General features: G+C 36.3%; 1 protein-coding gene across 29 annotated transcripts in view; it reads right to left on the bottom strand.

Moving 5' to 3' along the window:
• The window catches only part of ZBTB20 (zinc finger and BTB domain containing 20), an 841831-nt gene that overhangs the window by 266879 nt on the left and 558871 nt on the right, over positions 1-16081 (bottom strand). For 5 of the 29 annotated variants that reach the window (XM_054551481.2, XM_063721750.1, XM_063721755.1 and 2 more), the window contains one exon: positions 2460-2612. The exons of the other annotated variants lie outside the window; for them this stretch is intronic. The gene's annotated coding sequence lies outside the window, so the exon portion shown is untranslated. The remainder of the gene's footprint in view (positions 1-2459; positions 2613-16081) is intronic. 29 annotated transcript variants of the gene reach the window in all.

Here is a 16081-nt window from a genome sequence, read left to right as displayed (position 1 = left end):
AGAAAAATGTCTAGTGTCTAATAAAAGAAAAGGCAGAAGGGTCAAATAAATATTAGGAATAAGAGGGGAACATAAGGACAAAAAATTAAAAATCATAAGAATATATAAATAACTTTATACAAATAAATTGAAGTATAAACTGTGAACTGTATTTAAAAAAAATAACTTCCCAAAATTGACTAGAGAAGAATCAGAAATTTCCTCTATGGTTATTGGTTATTCAGATATTCTGATATTCAAGTCTGCCTACCTACAACCTACTGATGAAAATTACCAAGTTCAGATGACAAATACTCAGAATAAATAATCCCAATAATATGAAAACTGTTTAAGATATAGAAAAAATGAAATGTTACTTAACTTATTTTGTGAGGCTAATATCATTGTCACAGCAAAACTCTACAGTAACAGTTAAAAAAATAAAATTTAAAGATTGATCTCCCCATGTAAACATACTACATGTCAGTAAATTAAACTCAATAGTAGATTAAAAAATACACCAAGAGCAAGAATATTTTTTCCAAGAATATAAGAACTGTTTAATATCAGGAAATGTATTAATATCTTATAAAATATTAACATAGGAGTGGAAAATTTTATCATATTATTGATGCACAAAATGCATTAGATAAAATTTAACTAGTATTTCTGATTAAAAACACTTAGCAAACTATAAATAGTTTAGGAACATATTAAGAACTTCCTTAATACAATAATTTCAATTTCTCAAAATCCCAAGCAAATGTTATGTTTCTAAAGCATTTCCATTAAAATAAGAAACAGAATAGATATTCTTAATATGACTATCCTATTCACACTGTACTGAGGTTTAGTAACGCAATATGACAGGAAAAAATTGAACATTTAAGAATTAGAATTTAAGAGAATGACTGTCATTATTTACCGCTGACATATAAGTTGCTGTAGAAAACTTAAGAGAATTTACCAGTTTAGTTATTCAAAGTAGTAAGAGAGCTCAGCAAAGTTGCTGAATATATAACAATAATAACTATAAACAATGAAACGGAAAACAGATATGAATATAATAGTGTAAGAATCTAAGTTATATGAGGAAAAATTTTACAAAATAGGTTCAAGAAAGTTATGATGGAAATTTTAAAACATTATTAAAGGATATGAAGATGATCACAAATAGAGGGACATAGTATGTCACTGGGCAGCAAGACACATTATAAAAATGTCAATTCTCCCCAGATTATTTTCTAATGTTAATGTAATTACAAATAAAATTCAGCAAGACTTTTGCCAAACTTGACCAACTAGCCCTAAAACTCATATTGAATAGCAAAAGACCAAGGGAGCTAAAAGAATCTTAAAAAGGAACAAGGTAGAGGGACTTATCTTACCAAGTAAAAAGAATATTATAAAGCTATGGTAATTAATTAAGGGTTATGGTGTTAGCACAAGGATAGAAAAACAGTCCATCAGATCAAATAAAGATCATATAAACAGATTTGATATAGGCAAAAGATGGCATTACAAATTAGTTAGTAAAGAATGACTAATTTTTTAAATAATGCTGGCATAATTGGGTTATCCATATGGAAAAAGAATAAAATAGGGTGCATGTAGGGTACCATAACCAAAAATAATTCCAGAAGGATTAGAGATCTAAATGTAAATGGGAAACCTTTAAAACTGTTAGAAGAAAATACAGAAAGGTAAATGACCTTGGCATGTGAAAGGATTTCTTAAATGACATAAAAGCACAAATTATGAAGGAAAATATCAATAAGCCTAACTGAGTTAATATTAAAAGCTTTATAAAAACAAATACTGCTAAAGCCACAGTTAAAAGGGCACCTCCAAATTGGGAAAAAAAAATCTTTGTAATCTCTATGGCCCAAAATATGAAAATCCAGAATGTTACAACTGCAACGACTAATACCAAAAACCAAATCAAGCCAAACCAAACAAAACTCTTCCAAAATAACAGCAGCACAACAAATAACCCAACAGAAAGATGGACAAAAGATACAAATTAGGCAACACAGAAGAGAAAATCCCAATGGCTTACAACTAAAAAAAAAAAGTTAGTGAGATATTATTTAATTCTGATCAGACTGACAAAAATTTTAAAAAGTCTGACCATCACAAATGTTGTGAAGCATGTGGAGAAGCTCTCATAGATTGTTACTGAGAATATAAATTGGTACAAATACATTGGAGAGAGATTTTACAATACTTAGTAAAGTTCAAAATGCATATTTCTTAAAGTTTAGCAATTCTACTTCTATGTATATACGTCTATAAAAATGTTAACTGTGGTCTTGTTTGTGATTGGGAAACAATGAAAATAATGTCCAACAATGAGAGAATTGATAAATAAATTTTAGTAATACATACAGAAGAATACATTTCATATAAACCAAAATATATGGCTTATGTAAAACTAATTCATGATGATAGAGGTTACAGTGGTTTTGCTTGTTTTTTACCTTTTGTTAAAACTTTGGAAAATTTCACCTTCAAGGGGCACATACAAAGGACTCTTCTTAGGTATTATAAATATTCTGTATCTTGGGTTGGGTGTTGTCACATGTATACTCATCAAGGTATACACTTAATTTGTTTAGTTCACTGTATGTAACCTATAATAAAATAATAAAAAATAGGTTCAGAAACAAATGTTCCAAATTATTAAACTTCATTTAACCTGGGTTCTGGATTCTTGTATTTCATATTATCCTTTATACTTCCACGTGTTTTAATTTTTTTTTTTTTTTTTTTTAAGACAGAGTCTCACTCTGTCCACCAGGCTGGAGTGCAGTGGTGCCATCTCAGCCCACTACAACCTCCGCCTCCTGGGTACAAGCGATTCTCCTGCCTCAGCCTCCCGAGTAGCTTGCAGGCATGTGCCACCACGCCTAGCTAATTTTTGTATTTTTAGTAGAGACAGGGTTTTGCCATGTTGGCCAGGCTGGTCTCGAACTCCTAACCTCAAGTGATCCACCCACCTTGGCCTCCTAAAGTGCCGGGATTATAGGTGTGAGCCACCATGCCCAGCCTGTGTTTTAAATATTTTACATTAGAAAATGTATAAGGCAAACACCATAGATTTTCCTAACTAGAATTAATCGAGGTAAAGGAAAGCACTAGTGTCATCTTCTCTTCACTATCTCTGATAATAGAGCCCAATATTAATAAGCACTTCACAGCCAAACATGCCTACAAAGTGATTATTTTGTTGAATGAAAAGCAAAAGTTTTCATTCATTTCTTGATTGACTATAGAATCTTAGGCTTCCTTGAGTGACCAGAGGGATATATTGTTGATATAGACAGATGTTGCCAATGCACAAAGATCAGCCATTTAGGATTTTTAGTTGATGAAGTGAGGCATGCATTGCCAAAGACTTTACTTACATGAATTAACAGAATCAACAGGTGATTTGGTATCAGTACTGCTATTGGCTGGTGGGTTTCACTTCTGGTTTCAGAAAAGAAAGGGATGATACCTTTTCAATGCTGCTTTTCAAGTCAATCATATGAAAAGCAAGGTTTTATTCTAGTCACTTTTCTTTCTCTCACAATGTGGAAGAAAAGTGCCAGCCACTGCTACTCTAGCCACTAACCATGGTACAGATGTTTGAAAAATGCAAAACAGAGAAATGAAACAAAAAGGAAACCCTCAAAAATTAAGTTTTGCATAAGTGAAAAATACAGTATGTATCTATCATAACTGCAAAAAGATCAATGGACTTTTTTCTCTTGTGTTAAACAAAAATAAACACAAACATTGATTTTTTGACTTAGTGTTTTGTTGAAACCAACAATTACAAGGACCAACTCAAACATGGCTAAAAGTGGGAATAAAAATAAGATTTCTTTTAACCTGATAAAAGATTTTTGATTGCCAAGAACGTTACAGTATGACCTACTTAAGTGAATACTTATTAAAGAAACAGATTCATTTAAAAAACATGTTTTTAGGTAAACAGGAATGGTGCAAGTGTTTCTTTGAAATCTTACAAAAGATAAAAATTAATTGAACTAACTAAGGTTCCTTACCCTATGCAAATAAGAAACGGCTTAGAAAGAAATGTCTTCAAACTGTTGAAATGTATATTCCTTAGTTGGTGTAACCAATGTGAGGTCTCAGTTACTATAATAGCAAATGTCCTATTAGATTTAAGCACATCAGTGCAAATTATTAAATGAGACTGTCTTTGTTTAAAAGAAAGCTTTAAAAAATGTAATGTAATCTCTGAGGGAGTATTGCCTGAAATGAAAGTTTTAGGCCTAGCTCTGCCACAATCCTACTGCGCATCTTGGTTCATCTGATTAAACATCTTTGGGTCTCAACATTCATCTACATTCACATTTCTAAAGTGAGTGTGATATAAAGTCATAGCTTGATCATCAAACTCCTTTCTAGCCCTAAAATTCTATGTATCTAATGAGATTAATTTATCATGAGGGGTTTTTCTTCTTTCCTTTGTTAATTTCCTTACAATAAATAGACAAATAAGTGATCAAATAAGCAAATAAATAAATATTAAAAACACATACACACACTGATAGCTATCTCTCTGAATAGGAAGAAAGACTTTTTTTTGTTTGCCATTATCTATCCCCTAATGTGTATTTAAAAAGAGAGCTCCCATAAAAAAGATTTTTATTTTTTTCTAAATCAAAAATAGCGTATCATTTATTTGCCATTTAAGTTCTATTAAGAAGGAAAACACAAAATCATTATGGAAATCCTATTAGGAACTTTAGAAAGAAAAGGCTGATGAAATTCCATTTACAATTCAAATTGTTCGTTCACGTATTTCCTTTTGCAGAAACTTTAAATGCTGCCTCAAATTATCTTCACCTCTTTTTCCAGGGACAATATCCCTAACTCTGTAGAAAAAAACAAGGCTGTCTTCTCACACCCTTCCCATCTGTCCTCTGAGGTAGTTGTTCCACAAAGCTAAGGTATAGATTACAGCAAGAGATATTTGGGATGTGAGTAAAACATTTCACCCTGGAGACAGTAATGTGTGCAATTTGCCAAGTCTAAAAGAAAGTTAAGCCTCATCACCACTTTGGCAAGAAATCTGGTTCTCATGGATGGACAATGATTATCATTTTTACACAGAACTTTTGAAAATGAAAGTACCTGGGGCACTAGCCAGAAAATAAGTACGAGAATGCAAGTTTTTCACGTCAATATTTAAATCAGACAAAACACTATCAGTGTACCCTTAACAGACCTGAAGCGTCTAGAAAGAATACAAGGCAGCTGACACCTCGGTGAGTAAGAGCAGCTCAGTTTTATGAAAAGGCCAAAGTCTTAGGGCAAACTCTCTATTGTTCCAAGTGCTGATACACCTACGGCATCAACAAAGGTGAAACACTGTAGGGGGCAATAGGCAAGTCTTCTCTTACAGGCAAGGCTCCTATTAAAGGCTGGGACCCTCTGGACTACACACTCGAGGAACCCCAAGGATGGGTCCCTGAGGGGAGGAAGTTTCCTCAAACAGAATGGCGAGAGGCTGAAGTTACACAGTGTAGGAGTACTCCCTGCTGGCAGCTGAGGTTGGAAATGAACTGGTGATGTCCTAGAAAGGGCTGCCTAAATTTTCTGTGAGGAGGCTAATGGAAATACAGTGCTTTTGAGGGGACAAGAGCATGGGTCTGATTAGGTTTAGATAACTCCAGATATTATGCTGAGTGAGGAGGAGGTTAACAGAAGCTACTGATGACAGGAACTCCAACAATTGACAAAAACTATGTGTAGAGCTGGTATATACAATTTTCATTTAAGTTTCCCATCTTGTATCATTCTATAAAGCATACACAGCCGTATGTGCACATGTGTGTGGGGTACAGAGGATGCAGGAAGAAATCTATTTCTGTGCAGTTCATTTTACCCCTGCAAGAACAATCTTTGAAACAGTCTAATGTATTCACGACATTTATGTTTTACAAGGAATCCCATCCATACTTCTGATGGACCTGCCTGGTATGCCCCCTGTACCACTATACCTAAGCCCTAGGCAGGTGGTCTTTGTATGGGCCTGGGGCAACCACACTGGTTTCTCCCCAGTGCTCTGCTCTGTTAGGGTTCTTCTGCATAATAAAATGAAGGTCAAAATGGCAGCCTGCTAAAAGCAGCAGTATTTCAGCTGCAGGAATAACTTGCTTGTCATCAACTTGTTAATGCAATAGTCAAACATTTCTCTGACATGTACAGTATCAGCTAACTTCAGCAGATAAAGGGTCTAGAACAGGAAGATGCTGCAGATGCTTTAGCTCGGAGGAAGGCTTAGCAGAGCCAAAACGTCAGCAGGGCCTGTTTGTTCCATACTTTCCATCGGGCTCTGTGAAAGAAATGTTAGATTACTGCAATGACAAGTTTGTGACAAGCAAGTCATTTGTGCAACTGGTGCGCTCCTGTTTTTATCTGTTTACCATTCAGACTTGTGAATGCCATTTCAAGCACTTAGAGGATTTCTGGCTCCCATTAAGGGGAAATGGTTCCTCCATGTTTAGAATTTTCTACCTCAAAGAGAATTACTAAGCAATTATTTGTTCCTGTGGTCAGTGTCACACAAAAGCACTCTTGAGTTGTTTAGTTGGATTCTGAATCATGAAATGAAGTCTTGAAGACTGGATAGCTTGGAGCATCAAAAATTTCCCATCTAGTTTATTGGAATGACTACAAAGCAAGCCTGTGAGAGTCAATAAAATTATGGCCAGCTTGAAATACCTTGCCCTTTTGCTCTGGGATCATATATCAAGGCCATATGCTTCAAGCCACATAAACTCACTTGTAACAAGTAGATCCTGAGAAGCTAAGGCCTGGCGATGTCACACTGACATGTGATCTAGCATATGATTGTTTTGGTGACAAGGATCACTTTAGCTGTTGAGAAGAGAATTTACACTGACTTCTCTCTATACCTTGTGGGTAACTATAGGGTCAATACTAATCCAGAGAACATTTTAACTGTGGTAAAATAAAGTAATATAATATCAAATTAATAACTAGGGCCATCCTCACTAGGCTGACTTTTTAATAGTGAATGGAGACCTGGCAGATTTGAGATCAAGAATTCAAGATCCTCTCATTAGATTCTTCACCTCAAGTTGCTGAGTTTCTTCAAGTCATTTTAACCTCCTGGGAGGAAGGTAGAAAATAACAGCACATGTTCCTTTTCCATCTGACATAAATGGTCTCAGGGTCAATATTACAAAAGATGAAGAGTACCTTCAGAACTTAAGAACAAGACTGATACTCTCTAAACATCATTTATTCTTTCTACAATTTTACATTTTTGCCCATTGTTGGTACTGAATTTATACATAACTCTAGGTACAACTCCCTTTTTTTTTTTTTTTTTTTTGAGATGAAGTCTCACCCTTGTTGCCCAGGCTGGAGCGCAATGGTGTGATCTTGGCTCATGGCAACCTCCATCTCCCGGGTTCAAGCGATTCTCCTGCCTCAGCCTCCTGAGCAGCTGGGACTACAGGCGCCCACCACCACACCCAGCTAATTTTTGTATTTTTAGTAGAGACGGGGTTTCACCATGTTGGACAGGCTGGTCTTGAACTCCTGACCACAGGCGATCTGCCCATCTTGGCCTCTCAAAGTGCTGGGATTACATGCATAAGCCACTGTGCCTCTTCCAACTCTAGGTATAACTCTTAAAGAACATAACAGAATGAGGCTTTGAAGCAGACACAGATGTACGCTATCTGGGGAAGCAAGTCAAAGCCGGAACAGGTGGAATGTCAAGGACTAGACAAAAGTAATGATGTAAAGTGAAGCAGAGCTTAGAAAGGGCTACTAGAGAATGTTACAGAAAGCGATAATAGTACTCATTGAATAAAAATTTTATTGTGAATGATCCTGTGCCAGACACTATGTGTATTATACAATTTACATGTGTAATTTAATCATTACAGCAATTCTATGGCATATGCAAGCTCAATATTTTTTCAGATGTGAGAACTAAAATGTAGGGATTTAAGTACTTGACACCATAAATACGTAAGCTGCAGAGATTTGAAACTAGTTTTCCCATATTCCAAAGCCCATATACTCTTACCCACAAAAGAACGAAAGTCATGTCCACTGCCTTCAGAAGCCTTTTCTCCCTTGCTTACTGGAAAACATTTCAGTCTGGAAATGTAGGAATTCACTAATTTGATACAAAAGGGCCAGTGAGAAGATTCTAGCTCTATCTGTATTGCCATCCTTGTTAGGCCTCTGAGAAAGCTGAGTTTCATCAAGATGTCATTCCTTTCTCCAGGCCTGACCTATTCCTACTTTAATGCACTGGGGAAGAGGTAAGTGATTCTAACCTAATCACGTATCTCTGTGCTATGAATGGAGGGTGTTTGGCGGCATCTCCTTGTGTCCATGACAATTCCTTTCTCTCTCTTCAGGTGTATATAGCCTTTAGTTCATCCTACTCTTTGCTCCCATATTACTTCCAGGGGGCCTTCTTTTGTCACTTGTCTGCTATTCTTTTTTAGGTGGGGGAAGGGGCGGACAGCTTTCTTACCATGACAAGGATCACTGAAACAGTCTCAACTTCAAACTTTGCACAGAATGTATCCTTTGTTCGGTCTTCTGCTTTGTTTCTCTTTAATGATAGCTTTGCCGTGAGTCCCATTCGTATGTAACTCAGAGCTATGCAAATCAAGCTGGTAAGCAAGAATTTGCAGTTACTCAATCTCAAAATGAATATGTGTCCAACCAGTGGAAACCTGAGTGAGGAATGTCTCCTGAACATTATGTGTGGAATGGCTCCTTTCCTTGATGGGTGGCAAAGAATAAATTCAGTGAGATCTCCGTTATGTTCCCTGGTCTCTTTTAGTGTATGTTCAGAGTGGGTCACAAGAGTGGTTTTAGCTTATGTAAAATTTTTTCTTATAGTATTTCCACATTTTTTTTTTTAACTTCTTGAGGTCTCCCAAACACAGAATTCTTAATAGCTACTGAAAAATCCCCATGTCTGAAGAATCCTAAGATCCCAGGGCAAAAATATGGTAAAGAACATTAAATAACCCATGATCTGGGTCTTAATCTGGTGCCCACAGTGATCATTCAGTCTCTGCTGCCTACCACCAGGGCACGGAACTCTCCACTGTAGGATACTTCTGTCTGTTCTGTTCTTCCTTATGCTGAATCTTAATCTGTATTAGTCTGTTCTCATGCTGCTATGAAGAAATACCCAAGACTGGGTAATTTATAAAGAAAAGAAGTTTATATGACTCAGTTTCGCATGGCTGGGGAAGCCTCAGGAAACTTAGAATCATGGCGGAAGGCACCTCCTCACTGGGCAACAGGAGAGAGAATGAGTGCTGAGCAAAGGGGGAAAAGCCCCTTATAAAACCATCGGATCTCATGAGAACTCACTCACTATCACGAGAAAATCATGGGGTAACCGCTTCCACGATTCAATTACTTCTCACCAGTTCCCTCCCACGACACATGAAGATTAGGGAACTACAATTCAAGATGAGATTTGGGTGAGGACACAGCCAAACCATATAGTAATCTATCTTTCTAAAATCCCCCCTAGTGCGTCTAGTTCTTTCTCACTGTAAATTTCAGTTCAGAGCTTCAGAAAATTATTAGTTTAATGACTCATTTAATGACAACCCTTGTGTGTATCACATACCAACAACTGGGTTTAGATTGTCCTGCCTTGTCCGTTTCTCCTCACCCAACATGATTTAAATTCCCACTCTATCCCTCCGACAAACCAGGGAGAAATAAAAGCCAGTCACACCCATTTCTCATTTCCATTTGGATGCAGGTAGTACTTGTGGCAAAGCATTCTTAATCTCTTTGATTTTCTGTCCTATTCTGTGGAAAAATCTTCCCTGACAACCTCAGGTGTCTTTGATTGATATGGCTATTTATAGATTGACCATTTAACTTATTGTCCAAACAGGGACATTTTTGATGGTGAAAGGGCCTTATAAATAATTATACCAAGACTACAGGCTTAAACCAGAACTGTCCCAGGCAAACTTACATAACACCTTGCATATACTTTTACTTCAATACCCACCTTTTTGCATAAAAATTTTCATGTCTATTTTTCCCACCAACCTGTGAACACTCTTTAGCAACAAAAACATATTTTCACCTATATAGCTTCAGTTCCTAGAAAAGTGCTTGTAAGTATAAAGACCTGGGGGTAAATATGTACTGATGCACATGCATATGCATATATGCATGTGTATGTGTTTGAATTGATGGTGTATTTTTCCATAATTACATTCTGTGGACCTTTCCCCTTATTTCATAGCAAATACCACCAGCACATGTTAACTTCATATTTTTGGAGATGAATCAAAAATATTTCACTTAATGCCATAGGAAGGAAATGGTTTGAGTATATTGGTAATGGGTTTGCTTTTAATATTGACAGCAGCAAACAGAAAGTGAAATGTGATAAATTTTCCACTAAAAGTCTACTGCATATTTTTTTTAACAAAGCACTGAACAATAAGCTCCAATCCCTTTCTTCACAAGTATTATAAATTGTTTCAGGCTATGTGCGATGGCTCACGCTTGTAATCCCAGCATTTTGGGAGGCCGAGGTGGGTGGATCACCTGAGATCAGGAGTTTGAGACCAAGAACGGCCAACATGGTGAAACCCTGACTCTACTAAAAATACAAAAATTAGCCGGGCATGATGGTGGGCACCTGTTATCCCAGCAGGAAGCTGAGGCACGTGAATCGCTTGAACTTGGGAGGCGGAGGTTGCAGTGAAGCCGAGATGGTACCACTGCACTCCAGCCTGTAGCCTGGGCGACAGACTGAGACCCCATCTCAAAAATAAAAATAAATAAACAAATAAATAAATTTATTTATTTATGAATTTATTTAATAAAAATTAATAAAAATAAATAAGATAAATAAAATAAAAATAAATAAATAAATAAAAATTTCAGCAGCTGTATCCACAATTTCAAGTTTGTAGTAAATCAGTTATTATAGGAAATGATGGTAACTTAAGAGTGATCCTTTAATCTCCATTAAAATGTTGGTGGCATTTCTATTGCTTTCACCCTGGTCAAGCACATTTGGAAGTCCTGGTAACTTTTGGCAGTTTTTTTGCTTCTGAGTAACAGTGGTTTTAAGAAAAAGAAAGGTAAGGAGAAAGTGCCTGGAAAATGTGAACCACTTAGAGAAGTCATTTCTTCCCTTCTCGCTGACACATGCAGACCATTCCAGAAAGATATGACTGTATACTGGTTAAAGAGCTTCGTAGAAGGTAATCTCACAACTTCCCTTTCAGTGTTTAGCACTCACTATTAAGAACCTATCTCATTATCAAACCTTAAGATTTTCTGTTGCAGCATATTTTGTCATTATCAGACCTCAGTGAAGAAAAGAGAGAAAGCCTTGTTTCCCACTTCTCATTACTTGCTTAACAGCTACTACTAGCGCTCTACCTTAACATTCCTTTACCGAAGATTAAAAAAAGTCAATGTTTTTGACTCTTCCTTGAGAATTTTTTTCCAAAATGTTAAATTTAAATTTGTTTGGAGGGGTTTGATAATTCTGTCTCTCTAAGATGTTTGTATTCAGTATTATCTGAAATCAGAATAAGCATGATTAAGTATCTAATCTATGCTCATAAGAAATAAGAGAAATATCTATATTTGGCATGCTTCTTATACATTCCACTATTACAGCTATTTTAAAATTTCAGTTTGACATTTCACACTCTTGATTAACTTTCTATAATCTACTTCTGGATGCTATTTTTCCCACAGAGGAAGTCATTCTTTATTTTCAGTCCATCAATGACATTTACCAAACCATCATGGATAATGAAAAATATAAGACTTATAAGATTCAAAAGAAACAAAGTTACATGTCTATCATTTCAGAGTCTTAAATATGTGGAAAAAAGAAGACAATCCCACACAAAAGAAGAAACACAGATAAGCATGCTCAGGTGTTTGGTGCTAGCTCACCAGCTATTAGTACAGGTGAACTAATACAGCTATATGGAATTCTCTATACAAGTAATGAAGAAGTAGTGGATGAAATGCCACTTTTGAGGTCTGCTTTCTCTCCTGAAGAAAGCTAACAATAACTTTTATTTAACAACATTTTGTTTATTCCCAGTTTTACTGAGTGTTCATTTCAGTCCTCCCTCTGAAGTGGTTAGTTATACTTATCTCTCAAATTGTTGTTATTTGGACACTGCACATAAAAGCATTGCACTTTGAAAGCATGCATTTCTTGTCCTCAACATCTAAAATAATGATTTGCAACCATTTAGAAGTTCTGCTATCCTGTTGTTAATGTGATTTTTGCATCACTCTTCCTTGCCTATTCCTTAAAATATAATTTTAAATGAAAATTAATTTCATTTTGAGGTTTTGAAATGCCTCTAACAATAATTTAGAATACACTGAATTTGCCAATATTGGAAAACATGTATCTAGTCTAGATTATCAAGCCAGAATCCAGGACTGACCTCAATAGCATGTCACTTCTATATCTCTCAATACTGAGTCTCATCTCCTACTAATCATTTCCTGAGAATTCTGAAGTGCTGGTCACAAAATAAATAGGTTAGAATTTTTTATTTTTTGGTCATTTGAGACAGAATTAAAGGCTCTGCTGGTTACGTGGAGTTATATCATAATACTAGCTTTGCCTTAGTTCAGCAAAACTTACATTGGGCTAAGAAAGAAGATAATATATTATCAAGGCGTTGTGTCCTGGTATCATCAAACGATGAGCAAATCAATTTCACTAGGTCTCTCCTAGGATATTTCGTGGAATAAAATTTAGAGTTCCACGTCTATAACTTGCAGGATAGAATTATTAAAAATGGTTGTATTTAAGTGCATTTTCCCAAATACTGAGTTCCCTTTTGGCAGAAAAGAGACAATGAAGGTAAACGTGAAAGTATCATCAACCACAAACTAGTAACCTGAACTCAAGTATAATGGCAACCTTCCTGGGTGATCAGCCATAGAGCACCATTTGTGCAAGAGTCTGAATTTCTATACTAACTTATTTTTAAATTTCATTGAATATAAACATAACAATGTTTTTAATAAGCGGCTTATCTATTAAGTTTATAGAGAACCTTCCACTAAAGAGATTACTTATTCTAATCTATTCTTTTGTCCAATCTTTTCTCCATTTTTGCCCAGTGTTTTGTTTTTATAATATTTTATTCTATAAAAATCTATATTATACATTTTCTACCTGCCTTATCTATTCTTATATATTCACAATCTATTCTACTCTTAGTATATAATTTGAACAGATTCACATACATAAATCAACATTCATTACTTCTGGGCATATAAATGGTTGCTGGGTCCATGACTGCTGTTTAAATAGTTAGCTTCCAGGCCACTATGACATAAGCAAAAACTGAAAAGTGTATGTTTTATAATTGTTGAGGAAAAGAGGATTTTCATTATGGAGACATGTACAGCTATCTCAAAGGCTTATTTTTCCAAAAGGAACAATGACACTGTCCCCTGGGATATGTGAATTGAAAATTCAGTATCGACCTCTTCTAAAAAAGTAGATATTTTGAGGTATTAAAAAGCATTCTTTTATTAGTGATAACACCTCTTACTTGGGGTCGTTTTGAGATGAAAGTTGGCAAGTAGATTTTTCAATAAGGCGGGGTGGGAATCACTATAAATTCATAAACTAAAAAGAAGAATGACAATTTATTGGCCCAAAAATAGGGGAGAGGGAGAGATTTTTTTTTTTTTTTTTTTTGAGACATTGTTTCGCTCTTGTTGTCCAGGCTGGAGTGCAATGGCGTGATCTCGGCTCACCGCAATCTCTGCCTCTGGGGTTTAAGTGATTCTCCTGCCTCAGCCTCCTGAGTAGCTGGGATTACGGGCAAGCGCCACCACACATGGCTAATTTTGTATTTTTAGTAGAGACAGGGTTTGTCCATGTTGGTGAGGCTGGTCTTGATCTCTCGACCTCCGGTGATCCACCCACCTTGGCCTCCCAAAGTGCTGGGATTACAGGCGTGAGCCACTGCGCCTGGCCTAGGAGATTTGGGAATAAAGGTGTCTCTGTGACTAAAAACATATAACTGGTCATAGATAGTCTGTTTACCTCAGTGTCTTTTGGAGCAAGGGTGTGGGTCTCTCTGTTGAGTGGTGCCTATCATTAGGCATGACAGCAACATCAACAAAACTCATCTCCGTAATATAGTAGATTTTACATTGTGTTAAGGTAGACCTTTTAGACAACTCCTTCAAGTGTTCTGTTGATTTCCAGCCAGACAGTCAGACAGCTACTTCTTTTTTAGCAGGAGAAGTCAAGGCTAAAGTCAATACATGTGCCTACCTTGCTGAGGTAGAATCAGGCATATTCCATCAACACATATGTCCCACTGTTCTCATTTCTCTCACTTTACTATGTGATCAGTAGACAAAGTATATACTAAAGAAGAAAGAGCTGAGGAAGTTGCCAGGATTTCTAAAGAAGAAGAATCCAAATCTTGCCTACTTTAGGCAAAAAACATTTTAGTATTAATTGAAAAGAGATGGTTAAATTGCAACCCATAAATTAAAATGTAGTTCCAAAGTGTGTCTATAGTGATCTACAAGCAAACATAATTTCTCATATTCGTTTTTTTTTTTGAGACAGAGTCTTGCTCTGTCACCTGGCTGGAGTGCAGTGGTGCGATCTCAGCTCATTGCAACCTCCGCCGCCCGGGTTCAAGCGATTCCCCTGCCTCAGCCTCCCAAGTAGCTGGGATTACAGGCACGTGTCACTACACCCGGCTAATTTTTTGTATTTTAGTAGAGACGGGGTTTCACTATGTTGGCCAAGATGGTCTCGATCTCCTGATGTTGTGATCCGCCCGCCTCGGCCTCCCAATATATTATTAAAATATATTCTGCAGGCTAATTCTATGTTCTCATCTCATCCCTGTTTCTTCCTCTGCTCCAGAAAGGATTAGTGTCTAGCATAAAACAAACAGTATATAATAAAGAACAGATAATGTATACTCATAAAATTCTGAATCCACAGCAAAAAGAGGGTAAGGTCTTAGTCTAGCAAGTAAGTCTTATTGACAATAATAAAGGCATGTTTCTAAGCCACCCACGGAAAATACCAAAAATGTTCTCTATTATATCTTGAGGTGAAGTTTTGGCAGTATAAAAAATTATGGTTAATGCTGTGTATGTTATGTTTTATTTGCCTTCATTCTGGGACCACAAAAAGAGATCTAACTATAGATAGGGGCAGCAGAGCATTTGTGTTTCTTCATTAGAAGCTGTGCATGTTAGTCTAATGTATAAGAATTAGGAAAACAATACCAAATCTCTTGATGCAGGCCGTGTCATAAATCCATGTATACTTATATAATATTTTCCTTTTTCTTATTCTTTCAACCTTCATGCTTCTTTTTTCATTTAAAAAACTTTGGGGTCAGCCCTTATGTTACCAGATGATTTCTGGTAGTTGAAGCCCTTGGGAAATTCATTTGTCCATCCATGCTGCCTAGTTTAGTACAACACTCCAAAGGGAACTTCCTTCTACCAAAGGCAATGACTGATTGGACTTAAAAAATAACTTCTATAAATATGACATAATATCTGGAGGCCACATTTATAGCTGGTCAAATGCACTGTTAGCCCTACAAAAGGCTCATAATTATGAGGCAATAACATGTAAATTTCCCTTTCTGATGAGAAACTAAAGGTCATATAGGTCCTGAGTTGTATTAAGACTGCATTAATACTGTTCGTTAGACATTTCTTTTCTCAGTCTCAACAAGTCACCTTAAAATCTATGGTATATAGCAGATCCTGAGCACCTACATGAAAAGCAAGTACTCAAATGTTAGAGACCTGAATTGAAATCAAGATTGAGATCCATCCAACTTAGGAGTTACTGCTGGTTCAGTGAGTCCAGGGAAGAGGCCATTAATGATTCCTCCAAGGAGCATTAAGAGTTCCAGGGTATTCCCTTGGATATCTGGAAACCTGGGTTACTTGATCTGAGCATGACTAAAAACTGGGCAAAGTCTTGCATGCTTATCCTAGGTTGGACACAGATCTCTAAGATAGGACTGGTATTTGGTAAGCT

The sequence above is a fragment of the Pongo abelii genome, chromosome 2 (assembly GCF_028885655.2).
Source record: "Pongo abelii isolate AG06213 chromosome 2, NHGRI_mPonAbe1-v2.0_pri, whole genome shotgun sequence".
NCBI classification, from domain to species: domain Eukaryota; kingdom Metazoa; phylum Chordata; class Mammalia; order Primates; family Hominidae; genus Pongo; species Pongo abelii.
Note: the sequence above shows the minus strand (reverse complement) of the source record. Positions and strands in the feature narration are given on the sequence as shown.